This window comes from Chiloscyllium punctatum, chromosome 13 (genome assembly GCF_047496795.1).
Source record: "Chiloscyllium punctatum isolate Juve2018m chromosome 13, sChiPun1.3, whole genome shotgun sequence".
Classification (NCBI taxonomy): Eukaryota; Metazoa; Chordata; class Chondrichthyes; order Orectolobiformes; family Hemiscylliidae; genus Chiloscyllium; species Chiloscyllium punctatum.
Window position 1 is genome coordinate 100228030 of NC_092751.1, and position 13733 is coordinate 100241762.

Sequence of the window (13733 nt, forward strand, 5' to 3'; positions counted from 1 at the left end):
AACAACTTTACCACTATGCCTACTTTGAGCTCTGTCTAATGTGCAAGTAAATAATTACTGCCAAGCAATTAAAAATACAGCATTAGGCATTCACGAAGGTCAATCCAATTAAATTTGAAAATTTGTTTTGCGGATGGGGATGTCAACTGATGAGGCCAACGTTTTTTGCTCCTCTAAGTGATTGAGAAGATAGTCATACAGCATGGAAACAGACCCTTTGGTCCAACCAATCCATGCTGAATATAATCCCAGAGTAAACCTGTCCCACCTGCCTGCTCCTGGCCCATATCCCGTAAACCTTTCCTGTTCATGTACTTATCCAAAAGTCTCTTAAATGTTGTAATTGTTCCAACGTCCACCACTTCCTCAGGAAGTTCATTCCACACATGAACCACGCTGTGTGTGAAGAATTTGCCCCTCGTGTCTTTTTTAAATCTCTATCCTCTCATCTTAAAAAAAAAAAGTACACCCTAGTCATGAAATCCCCCTCCTAATGAAAAGAGAACTACCATTAACCCTATCTATGGTGTTGAGCTGCCTTTTTGAACCGCTGCAGTGCAGGGGTGTCCACAATGCTGTTGGGGAGGTAACTCCAGGATTTTGACCCAGCAACAACAAAGGAACACTGATGTATTTCCAAGTCAGGATGGTGAGTGGTCTGTACAGAAACTGGCAGGTTGTGGAGCCCTCCCGCATAGGCTGTGCTTGTCTTTCTGGATGGCGGGTTTGGAGCTGCTATTGACAGTGCCTTGGCGAGTTCTGTAGATGGGATGGAATGCTACCACTGGGCAATGCCATCGGAGAGAGTGAAATGTTTCAAGTTGGTATTTCAGGTGCTGAGAAAGTGGGCTGCTTCATCCTGGATTCCGTTGAGTTTGAGCGCTATTGGAGCCACCTTCATCCAACCTGCCTTGTGAGCCCAGTGCCACAGTTGGGTCAGGTCTTGTTGCTGCTGGCTGAGATTGCTCTGTGCAATGCCTTCTGTACAACTTTGAGTGGGAATGTTTGTCAATCTCAAATTGGTTTTAGCGGAAGATGCCTTCGGTGCATTCTTACAACCTGGTAACCCTGCAGTCCGTCCATTGCAACTTTCAGTTGTGACTTAAGTACAACCAAATTTTTGCCATGTACTTAATCCAAGCATAATGGTGCTAACATTACTTGAAGGATAATATGCTAACTTTAGCTATGTTGCAGGCAACATAATGTTCTAGAAACTAATGACTGTAACAAGGTGGCTGAACAGAGGTCATGCTGCATCCTGATGTGAGAACTAAATGGAAATGTGGACATATCATTGGTTGTAGAACTTGTACCAAGAGAATCAGTGATTAAACCTCTGCTTATAATTTGTACGTGTTTGTATTTTCATGTATTCTATATCTATTTGGTGAAATTAGTATAGAAACACAATTTCTTTCTGTTGGCTGAATCAGATTTAAATTACATGGGTTGTGGTATGAAATATAAAAATTATACAAATATAATTTCTGTAATAACTTTTCATCAGTAATGAACCGGTGAAAATATTACAATGGAAATTTTAAAGAAAAGCATCTGTAAATGTTCCATCAAAGCCCTGTCAATATCGAAGATGCACACTTATACATGATCAGACCTGTCTGTTTCAGTGCTGCTGAAGTGGGCACTGTCATTGACGAACATCTTGCGCTAAACCTGGGAATTGATTTCTTTCAAGTTCTTTTCTGGGTTTATTAAATTATATTATACAATATGGTGTTTTCTCACAGTTCCAAGACTAGACCCAATTTTGGAACCCTGAGGGACCTTTATTGTGGGTAAGTCGCTGATCAGACTCTGAGGAGAGTGGGGACTGAGTTTTGGATGCATGAGTTCAGACCCTGGACCAGTTGCCTATGGAGTAGCTTATGTCTTGTCAAAGCCAATTCTAAGGCAATGACTCTTTTCTTTCCAATAATGAGGAAGGTATTAAATTAACTGCTGTTGCTGGTTAGCATGTAGTATAGAGCTTGGGTATGACTGCAAAAAATGAGCTTTTCAACTTGTCTCATCAGGACAGACATGAGAGTATTAAATTTCAAATGGAGCAATAATTTGTACTGCATGGGAAAAAGGGTGCGGATTAGTTGACAAGTGAAGATTAGTTGAGGCACTAACTTGGAGAATGCAAAACTAGGGAATTCTTGTTCCCAAGCCATTGTTTGAGGTATTTTTCAAACAATCTGTCCAGAGAAAACTATTATACACCTCCTGTAGCAAGTGGGACTTGAACCCAACCCTCCTTGCTCAGAGGTAGGGGCATTGCCATTGTGATACAGGAACGCATACCTTTATTTAATTGAATAAGGTCCAATGCTTAGACATATGCATCAGATCTCTTGTCAATCACATAACACTCTCCTTTCCATGCAGTGTAAATTGTTGTTTCCTTTGAAATTTGCATTTTTGCGTGTGTCCTGAGGAACACAAGATGAACAGCTCTAACAGCATGTTGTCATGAGGGTACACTGGCATATATCCTGTGAAATGCAGTGTATCTAACATAAGTGTATAACTTGAGAAAAATTAATATTGCTTTCACAGAGAGGTTACTGGATAACACTTCAGGTTGCCGTTTTTTGTGTCAGCTGATTTGCACATTGAATCATGCTGTGGTTCAGTCCCATTTAACTCACTGAATTTTCACAGGTTCCTTACAAGTCCCACATTAAAGAGTAGTGGCTGCTGTGGCTCAGGAGTAGTAAGCCAGACTGAGTCAAAAGATTGTTTTTTCACAGTTGCACTCAAGAGATGCAACCACACAGCCTAGGTTTGGCGAACATACATACATTACTGAGGGAGGAGTGTCTTTTGTTTTGAACCAAAAGTTCTGTCCAATGAATGTTTCAGTAAATAAAATGCAACAGTACAATTCCAGAAAGTGCATCCTGGAATATATCATCCCTACAGTGCAGAAAGAGCCATTTCGCTCATTGAGGCAGCACTGACCCTGCAAAGAACATTCCTACCCACACCCAGCCCCCTCCACCTATCCCCGAAATCACACATTTCCCATGGTTAATATATGTGGTCTGTGTATCCCTGAACACTATGGGGTAATTAAGCATGGCTAGCCCAGCTAACCCACACATCTTTAAACTATGGGAGGAAACTGGAGCACCCGGAGGAAACCCACATAGACATGGGGAGAATGCGTAAACTTCACAGACAGTCGTCTGAGGGTGGAATCAAACCCTGGTCCCTGGTGCCATGAGACAGCAGTGCTAACCAGTGAACCACAGCGCCAGCCAAACCCAAGTCAATGCGGCCAAAACTGAAAATCTGGCTGTTACTGTATTTCTGGTTCTGGGATCTTGCTGTCCTCAAATTGAGAATCTCATTTCCTATGACAACACTAAAACACTGCACAAGCAAATTATTTTCATTTTGCGAATGTTTTAGAATGTAGACCATAAACTGAAGGGCTGTTTATTCTTTTTACATCAATACCTTGCAACAAAAATAAGTTACATCATAAAATGTTGTTTCCCATCTTGAATACTTTGACCAGCCTGGCACCTCTCCTCTCGGTGTTCCTCTGAGTCTGAGTTAATCTGCATATCCATCCTTTACCATCTGTGATTGTGTCTTCAGTTGCTTGGGCTGTAAGCATTCCCTCCCTATACCCCTCTACTCATCTACCTTTCTCTCTTTTTAAAGGACTCCTTAAAACCTATCCCTGACCCATTTGTCCTAATGTTCCTCAATTTGACTCGGTGTGAAATGCTTATGTGATTCTGTAACCACATTGCAATGGCTTATTACACTGAAGGTGATATTTATATATAAGTTGTTGTTGGCCATAATGATGGAATAGTTCAAATTGCTCTTATGATTGCTTTACCACTCCCATCATCTTTGTGGCAATTAAATCAATGGTTAAGTAAACCAATTAAGATATAGTATAATCATCTGTGAAGAGAGGGAAAATCCAGTTAATGTTTCACGTTGGTGCTCAGGTACTACCTACACTGTTTGCAGCATGTTGTGTTTCCCTTTCAGATTCCTAGCATCTGCACTATTTTGCTTTTGTTTAAGCTACATAATATTTGCTGTTCGAACCAGTGTTGGTGGGCGACAGTGTTGTTAATCTGCTCTATGAGTAAGTGCTGTGTACGATGCTTGTAAAACTCCACACTGAAGGTTATGCTAAAATGTTCATGTTAACTGAAAAGGAGTTCACTGCAGTAAACAGCAAGATCAAGTCAAGTCAATTATTCTTAACTGTAGCACACTCAAAGAATTTGCATACTTTTGTTTGTTTTGCCAGCAATACTTATGCAGCACTGTATTTTAGTTGGTGGCTAGTATGAGGAGTGGAGGTTGTTGAATTGTTTGGGTCAAATCTGCCACTTTACACGTGTAGAGTATGGAAAAGTGTCAGGCTTATATGATTGTATCAGACTAGGCGCAACATTTGGCAAGCAGCCTGGATTTACCTGGCAGCCTCCTCAGTGAAGAGATGTAGTGTGTGCTTGCAAGGAGATTTGATACTATACTTAAGTGTTGATAAAAATGCTCCACAATGCTTCTGGTCTCTGGAGCCAGGCAATAAAATGAATCTTTGCAGGACACCTCTTTAATAAAGGGTAAATCCAGCAGAGCTCGTAACTGGCTTTCTGACACCTTGTTGCTGTGCTGAATTTAACAGAACAATCGACGCACATGATGACACCCTCAAATGAACATAAGACAGGAACACAAAGTAAAGGCTCTCTTATTCACTGTCCTTGAGTTTTTCTCCAGCTGTGCTCATGCAATCACTGCTTTTAACTTGCTTTTAATTTATTTGTTTACATTTTGTGGGCATTGCTGGGTAGGCCAAAATTATTTGCCTGTCCCAAATTGTCATGAGGGCAGATAAGAGCCAATTACGTTGCTGTGGGACTGGAATTGCAAATAAGCTCCTACTAGGTATGGATGGCAGATTTCCTTCCCTAAGGGGCATTAGTGAACCAGATGGGGTTTTATGACAATCAAGAGTGTTTCCCGCCCCCTGTCTCCATTTAGACTAGCTTTCGTTGTTCCAGATTTTCTATAGAGTGCAAAGTGACCATGGTGGGATTTGAACCCTTGGACCCAGATCATAAGACTGGGTCTCTGCGGTATGAGGGCAATGGTATTACCCATATGCCATGACCTCTCTCCTAACCAATCTTCTACCTTTTGGATTTCCCCTGCTCCCTGAATGTGGCACCAACGTCTCCTTGAGAATCATAAGTTGTACTCCATCACTCCCCTCTAACCTCAAGAGATTGCTGCAGGTTTCCAGTCTGGATCTAGAAAGAGTGAGGTTAGACCACCACAAATGGTGCACTTGAGACTTTGGTCGCTGGTCAGCTTGATGACGAAAGTAATTTTGGTGTTTCTATGCAGCATAAGAATGAGGTTTTTTTAAAGAATGTCTTATTTTTGTCAGGATTAAGTTTAGAAATGGCTGATCAATGCAAGTAAGATTATACTGCACTGATCAAAATGAGATACCTGGCAACACTTATGCTGTGTATTGCCTTCTCCACTTACAAATTTTGTTTTTGTAGGATTGTGCATCATTTCTGCATTGGCTGTGGGCAAGTCAGTATTTATAACACCATCAGGCAACAGCTCTATTCAAAAGGCAGACTCCTGTTGATGTCAATTAGGCCTCAGTGGGAAAATCTGTTACATTTCTTGCATATGGCGATTCTGAGGCTAACCTCATTAGTGCTTCAATCCAAGGGCATAATATAATGTGTTTGCAGATACAAATTTTTCACAGGGGAATGACTGTCTCTCCTTCATTACACAATGTCATTATGATCTCAAGCCTACGCCGCCTCCATTTCTTGACAATAACTCCTTGGAGGATGAGCACCTCAACAGGTTTGTGTTATATTGGGATGTTTTTTTAAAAAAAATATATATAAATGGCAGCGTGCCAAACATGAGCTGAGAATGTGGCACAAATTGATGTTGCTTAGATTTCCAACTTGGATCTTTTTTTCTGCGCAGCTGAGTGTGTTTTTCAACTGCCAGGCAAGCAATTGTTCAACACGATGTAGTGTACTTCCTATTTAAGCACATAAGAGCTCAAGGAAGGTTAGTGGGCTGTGTAAAAATGACTCTCATCCATGTAAAACCCATATTGAGAGTCTACTAAAATGCTGAACATTATATAACAGGAGGTAAGCAAACAGGTTCAGGTTGCAGATACGCAGTGGCATTTTAGACAGGATGTTGTTAGTTATGATATCAGTGCTATTGTATTATTGATACTAATGATTGATATGAAGATAGAGTTTTATATACATGTTTATATCTCAATCCCTGCAGTGTGCAAGCAGACCATTCAGCCTATCGAGTCCACACTGCTGCTCTGAAGAGCAACCCACCCAGACCCATCCCCCTACTGTCCCTGTATTTCCCATGGCCCAACCTGCACATCCATGGACACTATGAGCAATTTAGCATGGTCAATCCACCTAACCTGTGCATCTTTGGACTGTGGGAGGAAACTGGAGCACCTGGAGGAAACCCACACAGCCACTGCAAGAACATGCAAACTCCACACAGACAGTCACTCGAGGATGGAATCGAATCGAGGTCTCTGGGAGAATGAGGCAGCAGTGCTAACCACAGAACCACTGTGCTGCCTATATAGAATGGGTAGTGATGGTATTTTGTACCATTTCTGGGTTGAGCAGGGAGCTATGATCTTTGTGATGTAGTGACACAGAAATGTAGAAAATAGGAGCAGGATTAGGCCATTCAGCCCTTCAAGCCTGTTTGCCTGTTTTCCTGTTCAATATGATCATGGCTGAACACTCAAGTTTGTACCCTCTTCCTGCTTTCTCCACATTGCCTTTGATCCCTTGAACCTTAAGTAATATCTTGAAAATGAATAAACTGAGATATTATATAAAATAGAAAGATGAAGCATGTCTTATCTAAGGTGATTTTTCACAATGCAGGATCATAGACCATTCAGGTTAGACCACTTAAATTGGCCCCAACTCCTCATCCCATTCTGTTGTGAAGTTTTCCAACAGGTAACTCTTCAGGCAGATCAATCCTAACCTGATGGATTGGTACAGCTTAACTGAGGGTTGGAATGGCCTACTTCGGCTCCCACACTTGCCTATCAACAAAACAAAAATAACTAATTAAATACAAGCCCAGTATGAAGAGGAATATACTGTAAAAGTATGAGGTTACCAACAGGTTAATGCAACCTCAAAGCGAAGTACTCAATTTTTTTTTCCTGGTTATCAACTGATCTAGAAAGGTCAGATAAACCACTTCGTATTTCAGCACAGCTGGAGGAGCAATCTACCTTCTTCTGTGTTACATTTGTGAAAGTTAACATGAAATGTCATATGTTTAGAAAGTGCAGAGGAAGTTGTCTGCAACACGTGAAATATTTCTTTCAGTGAGAGTGACTGTCTGGAAATCTAGAAAAAGGTATAGTGTAGAAAGAGGCCATTTGGCCCATGTTGTTCTGCCTTCTGCCACCCCATTCTATCTAATGCTTGTTATTCACTGTGTTGCATTCTTAGAATTGTAGAATCCCTACAGGGTAGAAGCAGGCCATTTAGCCCATCAAGTCCATACTGTACGGATTCTTCACCTTGATCAATATTCTACTTTTGAATCCCTACACCAAAAATCATGGTCAATGATCCTAGTGTTTATTATCTGAAAGCACTTGAATATGATTCTGAGCATTGGGATAATCAAAGAGTGATTGTAAACCCAAGCCTTTTTCTTTCTTTATCATTTGGTCTTTATATTAAATTATATCAAATGAACTGCAGATAATTTGCCTGATTTTCAATGAATTCAGAAATAATGAGCAAAGACTATCATATTGGACTCGCAATGACCTTCTGAGTTTCCCCAGTATTTTGGCTTTTGTAAGGTAAGATGTTCCCCTGGTTTGTGAATCTGGAACCAGGGACTTATTCTCATGATAAAAGGAAGCAGATGAGATGAGAAATGTCTTCACCCAGAGGATATTGTATCTTTAGAATTTTCTGCCATGGGAAGCTCAATCAGTGAGCATTCCAAGACCGAAATCCATAAGTTTCTGGAGTCTGTTACCATCAAGGCAGAATGAGATGCTATGGGAAAGTGTCATTGAGATAAACTATCAGCCTTGAATAGTATAGCAGGCTCGACAGGCTGAATGGCCTACTCTGACTCCAATGTCCCTATGCTTTGTTACTTTGCTCAAATAGAGTCAAACAGCATGGAAACGCATCCTTCAGTCCAACTTGTCCTTGCTGATCAGGTTTCCCAAACTAAGGTCGTTTAATTTTCCTTCTTTTGGCCCATATCTCTTTCCTGTTCATGTACCTGTCCAAATATCTTTTAAATGTCTACTTGCATCTACCACTTGCTCCAGTAGTTCATTCCATATGTGCACCACCCTCTATGTGAAAATGTTGCCCACCAAATGGAACAGTACTATTAACTGAATGTGGATCCTCTCACTTTATGATGGAGGCTAAATCTTTGGATCATCTATTACAATTGTATCCTTCCATAAAAATAGCTTGCTGATCCACCTTGGCTCCCAGTTCTCCAGTGCAATGTCTTGCGATTCCTGGAAATTTAAAATCATCACACTCTGTTACACAGACAGCAGTTAATGTTGAATGTATTTCCAAGATCTCACTGGCGTTGTTAGTTTGGTGAAAAGACTACAGTGCAAAGTAGCATTCTGAGTACTTTTATGTATACATGTATCTTACCACATAGTTCCCTACAGGTGTGAGTTAGCTCAGTTGGCTGGTTTGCGATGCCAGCTGCATGAGTTCAAATCCTGCACCAGCTTAGGTTATAATGAAGGTTCCAGCTTCTCAACTGTGCCCTTGGACTGAGGCATGGTGACCTCAGGTTAAGCCATCACCCTCTGCCTCTCCCTCTGCCTCTCCCTCTGCCTCTCCCTCTGCCTCTCCCTCTGCCTCTCCCTCTGCCTCTCCCTCTGCCTCTCCCTCTGCCTCTCCCTCTGCCTCTGCCTCTGCCTCTGCCTCTGCCTCTGCCTCTGCCTCTGCCTCTGCCTCTGCCTCTGCCTATCTCTCACATGAGAGAGCAGCCATGTCTGCATTCTTTCATGTCTATTAAACCTCCTCCCAGCCCTAAAACTCTGAACTCTGTGTTGCTCCAATCCTGGCTTCTTATGATCCTTTTCACACCATCACTCATGTCTGTTCTTTAGCCATCCAGGAATAAGTTTTCAATTTCCTCCCTTTAGCCTTTCTACCTGTCATCTCCTTTTTTGGATGCACCTTAAAATCTGCCACTTTGATCAAGTTTTTAGTGACTCATCCTAATATCTCTTTAAGCTCTGTCAATTTCTGTCTGCTTTATACTACTACAATGCACTTTGAGGTATCTTTAATATGTTAAAAGGACAGTATAAATGGCTGTTGTATAATTCTGCGGTTGGATAGCACCCAAAACTATATCTCAGCACTTTATGACTTTTGTGCAGGCTATAACAAATAATTGATCTTGTCTGAAAGGCTGCCTTATTTCTTTGAAGCAGCGTGTCTTTTCCTATTAGACTCCTATTCAATGTGATTAACAACTAATAAGTTTGTACTGTTTAAGTGCATCTGGCAAGCTACAGGAGTGATTTGCTCCAAGAACACTGCATCGCTAATTTAAGCAAATGAACTGCGGCTGCCTGACAGAATAGTTGTTGCTCCTGGGTTTCTTGTTTCGCTCTGGGAACCTGAGACGAGATGCATTTACCAAAATCTTAGAGAAATAGTTCACTGAAGAAACGAACCTTGAATGCACGACCGAGATCCGCTCACCAGCCAGCGCTCCAGGTATGCGGCAGTGATGGGTTTCACTGTGAGGAGGAGTCGATGTAAGTGAGGCTGAGAGATGCTCCAGCATTTCCTAAAGTAATTCTGCAGACACTGCAGCAAAATAATAAAGCTGAATACCTTGTCAAGCAAGCTCCTGTCTGGAGCAACTCCAGATACATTTCAATAAACATGTATCAGAAGGTGCAGTTAATACCTCTTTTCTGCATGCTTACACGGTTTAAAGGATATTTTCCTCCTTGCCCACTTTTAAGGATATTCTGTCTGGTAGCAGCAGTGGATACCTTGCTCACTTCTGACTCTTGACCTCCCAGGTTCAAAGCTCATTCAAGGGCGTGAACTCAAATGTCAAGGCTACCGCTCCCGTGCTCCACTCAGGGAGGATTTCACTGCCAGATGAGATTATAACCCAAAGTCCCATTATATTGCTGGAGGAGATGGCACTATCTCCAGAGAGAGCAACGAAGCTGTCCTGGCCAAATATTTATCATTGGAATCAACTTCAGAAGAATATAGGCCATCATACCAAATTTTCATTATCTGCGGGGGGTAGAGACATGCCTTCCCATGGATAACAAGAAACACAGTACTGTAACATTCCTATGTGCTACGAGCAGACTGGATGGGTCAATGAGGGAAAAAAAGATGGTGTCTGGGGATAGCTTCATAATTACAGGGATCTACAGGTATGGATCCATGGAGAAGGAGGATTAGGCATGCTGAAAACAAAAAGTACTGGAAATCACAGCGGGTCAGGCAGCATCCATCGAGAGAGAGTAAGCTAACATTTTGAATCTTGATGTGTAAGGCATTAAATTTGTGCAATATGCTACTGAGATACAATAAACATTGTAACAGGAAGTGACGCAATATGTAATGGGATCTCTCTCTCTCCCCTCTTTACAGTCTGATATTATGATGAAAATCCAGTAAGAAGTTTCTTCCCTTAACAAACTCTGTACATGCTTTTCAGCACAATAAGACCAGAATATTATGTAATCACATTGCTGTACATTCAAATTGTCTGGCCGTTTTATTTTGCAGACAATGAAGTTTTTTTTTGAAGTGTAGTCACCGTTTTATCATCAGAAATACAGCAACTAATTTGCACAAATCAAGCTCCCACAGTCAACAAATGGGAGAAAAAACAGATATCTGGTCAATGTAATACCGAACTAAGGGATAAATATCAGCCAAGCCATCAAGACTTAAAAATAGCGCTGTAGGAACTTCTACTTGAGCAGGTATGTGGGTCCCAGCTTAATACTTCATCTGCACCTCTGACTGTGCTGTACTCCTTCTGTACTGCACTGGAGTCTCAACCTTGAGTTTTGTGCCTAAACCCTGGAGTGGGACTTGAATCCAGATCCTTTTGATTCTGAGATGATTGTGCTACCAACTGAGACACAGTTAATTGGCAAAGAAAGAGGAGAACAGAATCTGTCATTAAAATCAGGATTGTCATGTGATGCCTGCCCTGAACATAACCCAAAGCCTGTGTTTTATTTCGGACTTTCCTTTGCAAGTCCATAATGTAAAAGAGCAGAATTAGGCCATTCAGCCGATTACATGAGCCTCAGTCCCACTATCACACTCGTAGAGTTAAAACTGACTTCTTCACTCCTGTCCTTTTGTATTCTTCAAAGGGAAAAACACTAAATACACCTGCGGTTTCGGATGTAATCTGCAGGGAGTGACTTGCTGTTGAGCAGAAGACCGTCAGTGCCTTTGTAATCACTAGAGATCACAGTCTGGTTTCAACTTGATGCTCTTTCATTGGAAGGGTTCTAGTTTTGAAGTTTCCTTCGCATCTTTAAATGTGACATTCTGGGGGCTGTCTGTGTGATTTGCTCGTTCTCCTGCTCTCTCGTGTGCGCTCTCTCTCTCACACATACTCACTCTCCCTCTCTCTCTCCTGCTTTCTGCTCTCGCTTGTTCTCTCGCTCTCACTTGTTCTCTAGCTCATTATCTTGTAGTTCTTATTCTCGCTGTTTCTTGCTCTATCTCGTACTAGCTCACGCTCTAACTCTATTTCGCCCTAGTGTTAGGACATGGGGTAACCCCCCACCCTCCTCCTGCACCCCAGTTAATTTAAACCAGCAACACAGGAAAGAATTACTCTGTGGTAATCTGTGAAAATTTGAGAGGCCAAGAACTTCCCCAAAAGTCACTATTTAAAGTAAAAATTAACAACCTTTTTTCTGAAGGTCTAACAGAGAATAATTAACTAACAACTATTTACAACGCCTTTCTCTAACTTTTACTTTCCCTTCTACCATACTGGTCTGCTAAAAAATCCCGATTACGATCTACCCAAAAACAATTATCACGTTTCAAAACCAGTCAGCTTGCTGAGTGTTCTCTTATCTTTTCTTAGGGATTTTTGTTTCACTGGTCCTTGATAGATAAAGACACCTTTTTAAGAGAGCTGTTTTGAGGCAGTCTGTATATGTTGGTGGCTTGGCCGTTGTCCCTCAACTGTTCAATTTTTTTTTCTGGTTTTATACCCCAAAACATTGGATTGTTTCATTGGTTTTAATATTGTCAAAATACCAAATTCAAACTTGATTGAAGTTTGGTATCTTGGGGTATAATTTAAACTGGCCGAATTCGAATTTCTTTTTGTATTCAGGCAACCCAGCTAATCTAGCTGTTCAACCAAAAGTTACATTTTAAATTTTCTAGTACTCTGTCTGCTTGCTAAATCCTTCAACTCTCTTAAAGGTACAGTACATCTATACAGCTTCATAACACTAGTTTGCTCTCTCCCTCTAGCTCATGCTGTCATTCTATCTCACTCTAGCTCGTTCTCTCACTTTTACTTGCTCTATCTTGCTCTAGTTTGCTCTGTCCCTCTTGAACGCACTCTAGCTCGCACTCTCACTCTATCTCGCTCTAGCTTGCGCTCTCCCTTTCACTTTCTCTTGCTCTCTGTAGTTCGGTCTCATGCTCTCGCTCTGACTTGTCTCACATATCTTGAAACACGGTCACCTGCCAGCTCTCCTCTCACCATTCTGAGTTGGAATTATCGCAGCTCTTCCTTCGTTGTTTTCTGGATCAAAACCCTGGAACCACCACCTGAACAGTACAAGGCTGTACCCCAAAGGCTGCAGCAGTTCAAAAAGGTGGTTCATCTTCGCATGGGTAGTTAGGAATGGGCAATAAATGCTGGCTCGGACAGTGGCACTCACATCTCACAAATTAATTTTTAAGAAATTATGTAGTGGTTTTTGCTATTTCTGGCATTTCTACAAATAAAAGAACTCTGGAGTTCAGTCACTGATGTAGTGTAGGAAGCACAGCAGACAATAGATGTACAGAATGAACAAAATAATCATGACTAAATCTGTTTGTGTGTTGCGTTTTGGGTAAGTACTGGGCAGGACTCCCCTCCTCTCCTTAGAAATAATCGTATGGGATCGATGAGCCCAGCACAGGAGTGAGAGTGACCATTTATAGGGAAGCCCAAATTGGAGCCTTTTTTGCCTTTCTCCTGAGAAGGACTGTAACGTTTAACTTTTACCTTATTTCTTTATTTTTCTACTTTGTCTAAAGTTTTGTACCTAGGCACCTTTTGTACCCAAGATGGTTCTGGGAAAGGCGACATTGCAAACTTCTCACTATACTCCTGCATGCCTGTACTTGAGTACATGTGACAATAAATTTAATTCTAAAATTCTAATTTTGTTGCAGCCTGAGGGAGGAGACAGGGTCCCTATGCAACAGAAAAAGGGTGCCTCCCAGAGGGTTTGTCTAAGTGTGTCATCTTGGATTCTGTGACAAAAGTGTCTAAGGTCGGATTTGAACTCTCGGCCTTCTGGCCCAAAGGTGTCAATGCAATCTCCACTGGGCCACGGCTGGCTCAAAATTGAAAAGTTAAGAACGCCTTCAGGA

At 41.5% G+C, this 13733-nt stretch overlaps 1 protein-coding gene across 16 annotated transcripts in view; it reads left to right on the forward strand.

Moving 5' to 3' along the window:
* The window catches only part of camk2g2 (calcium/calmodulin-dependent protein kinase (CaM kinase) II gamma 2), a 357622-nt gene that overhangs the window by 46197 nt on the left and 297692 nt on the right, over nt 1–13733 (forward strand). The gene's annotated exons all lie outside the window — the stretch shown is intronic.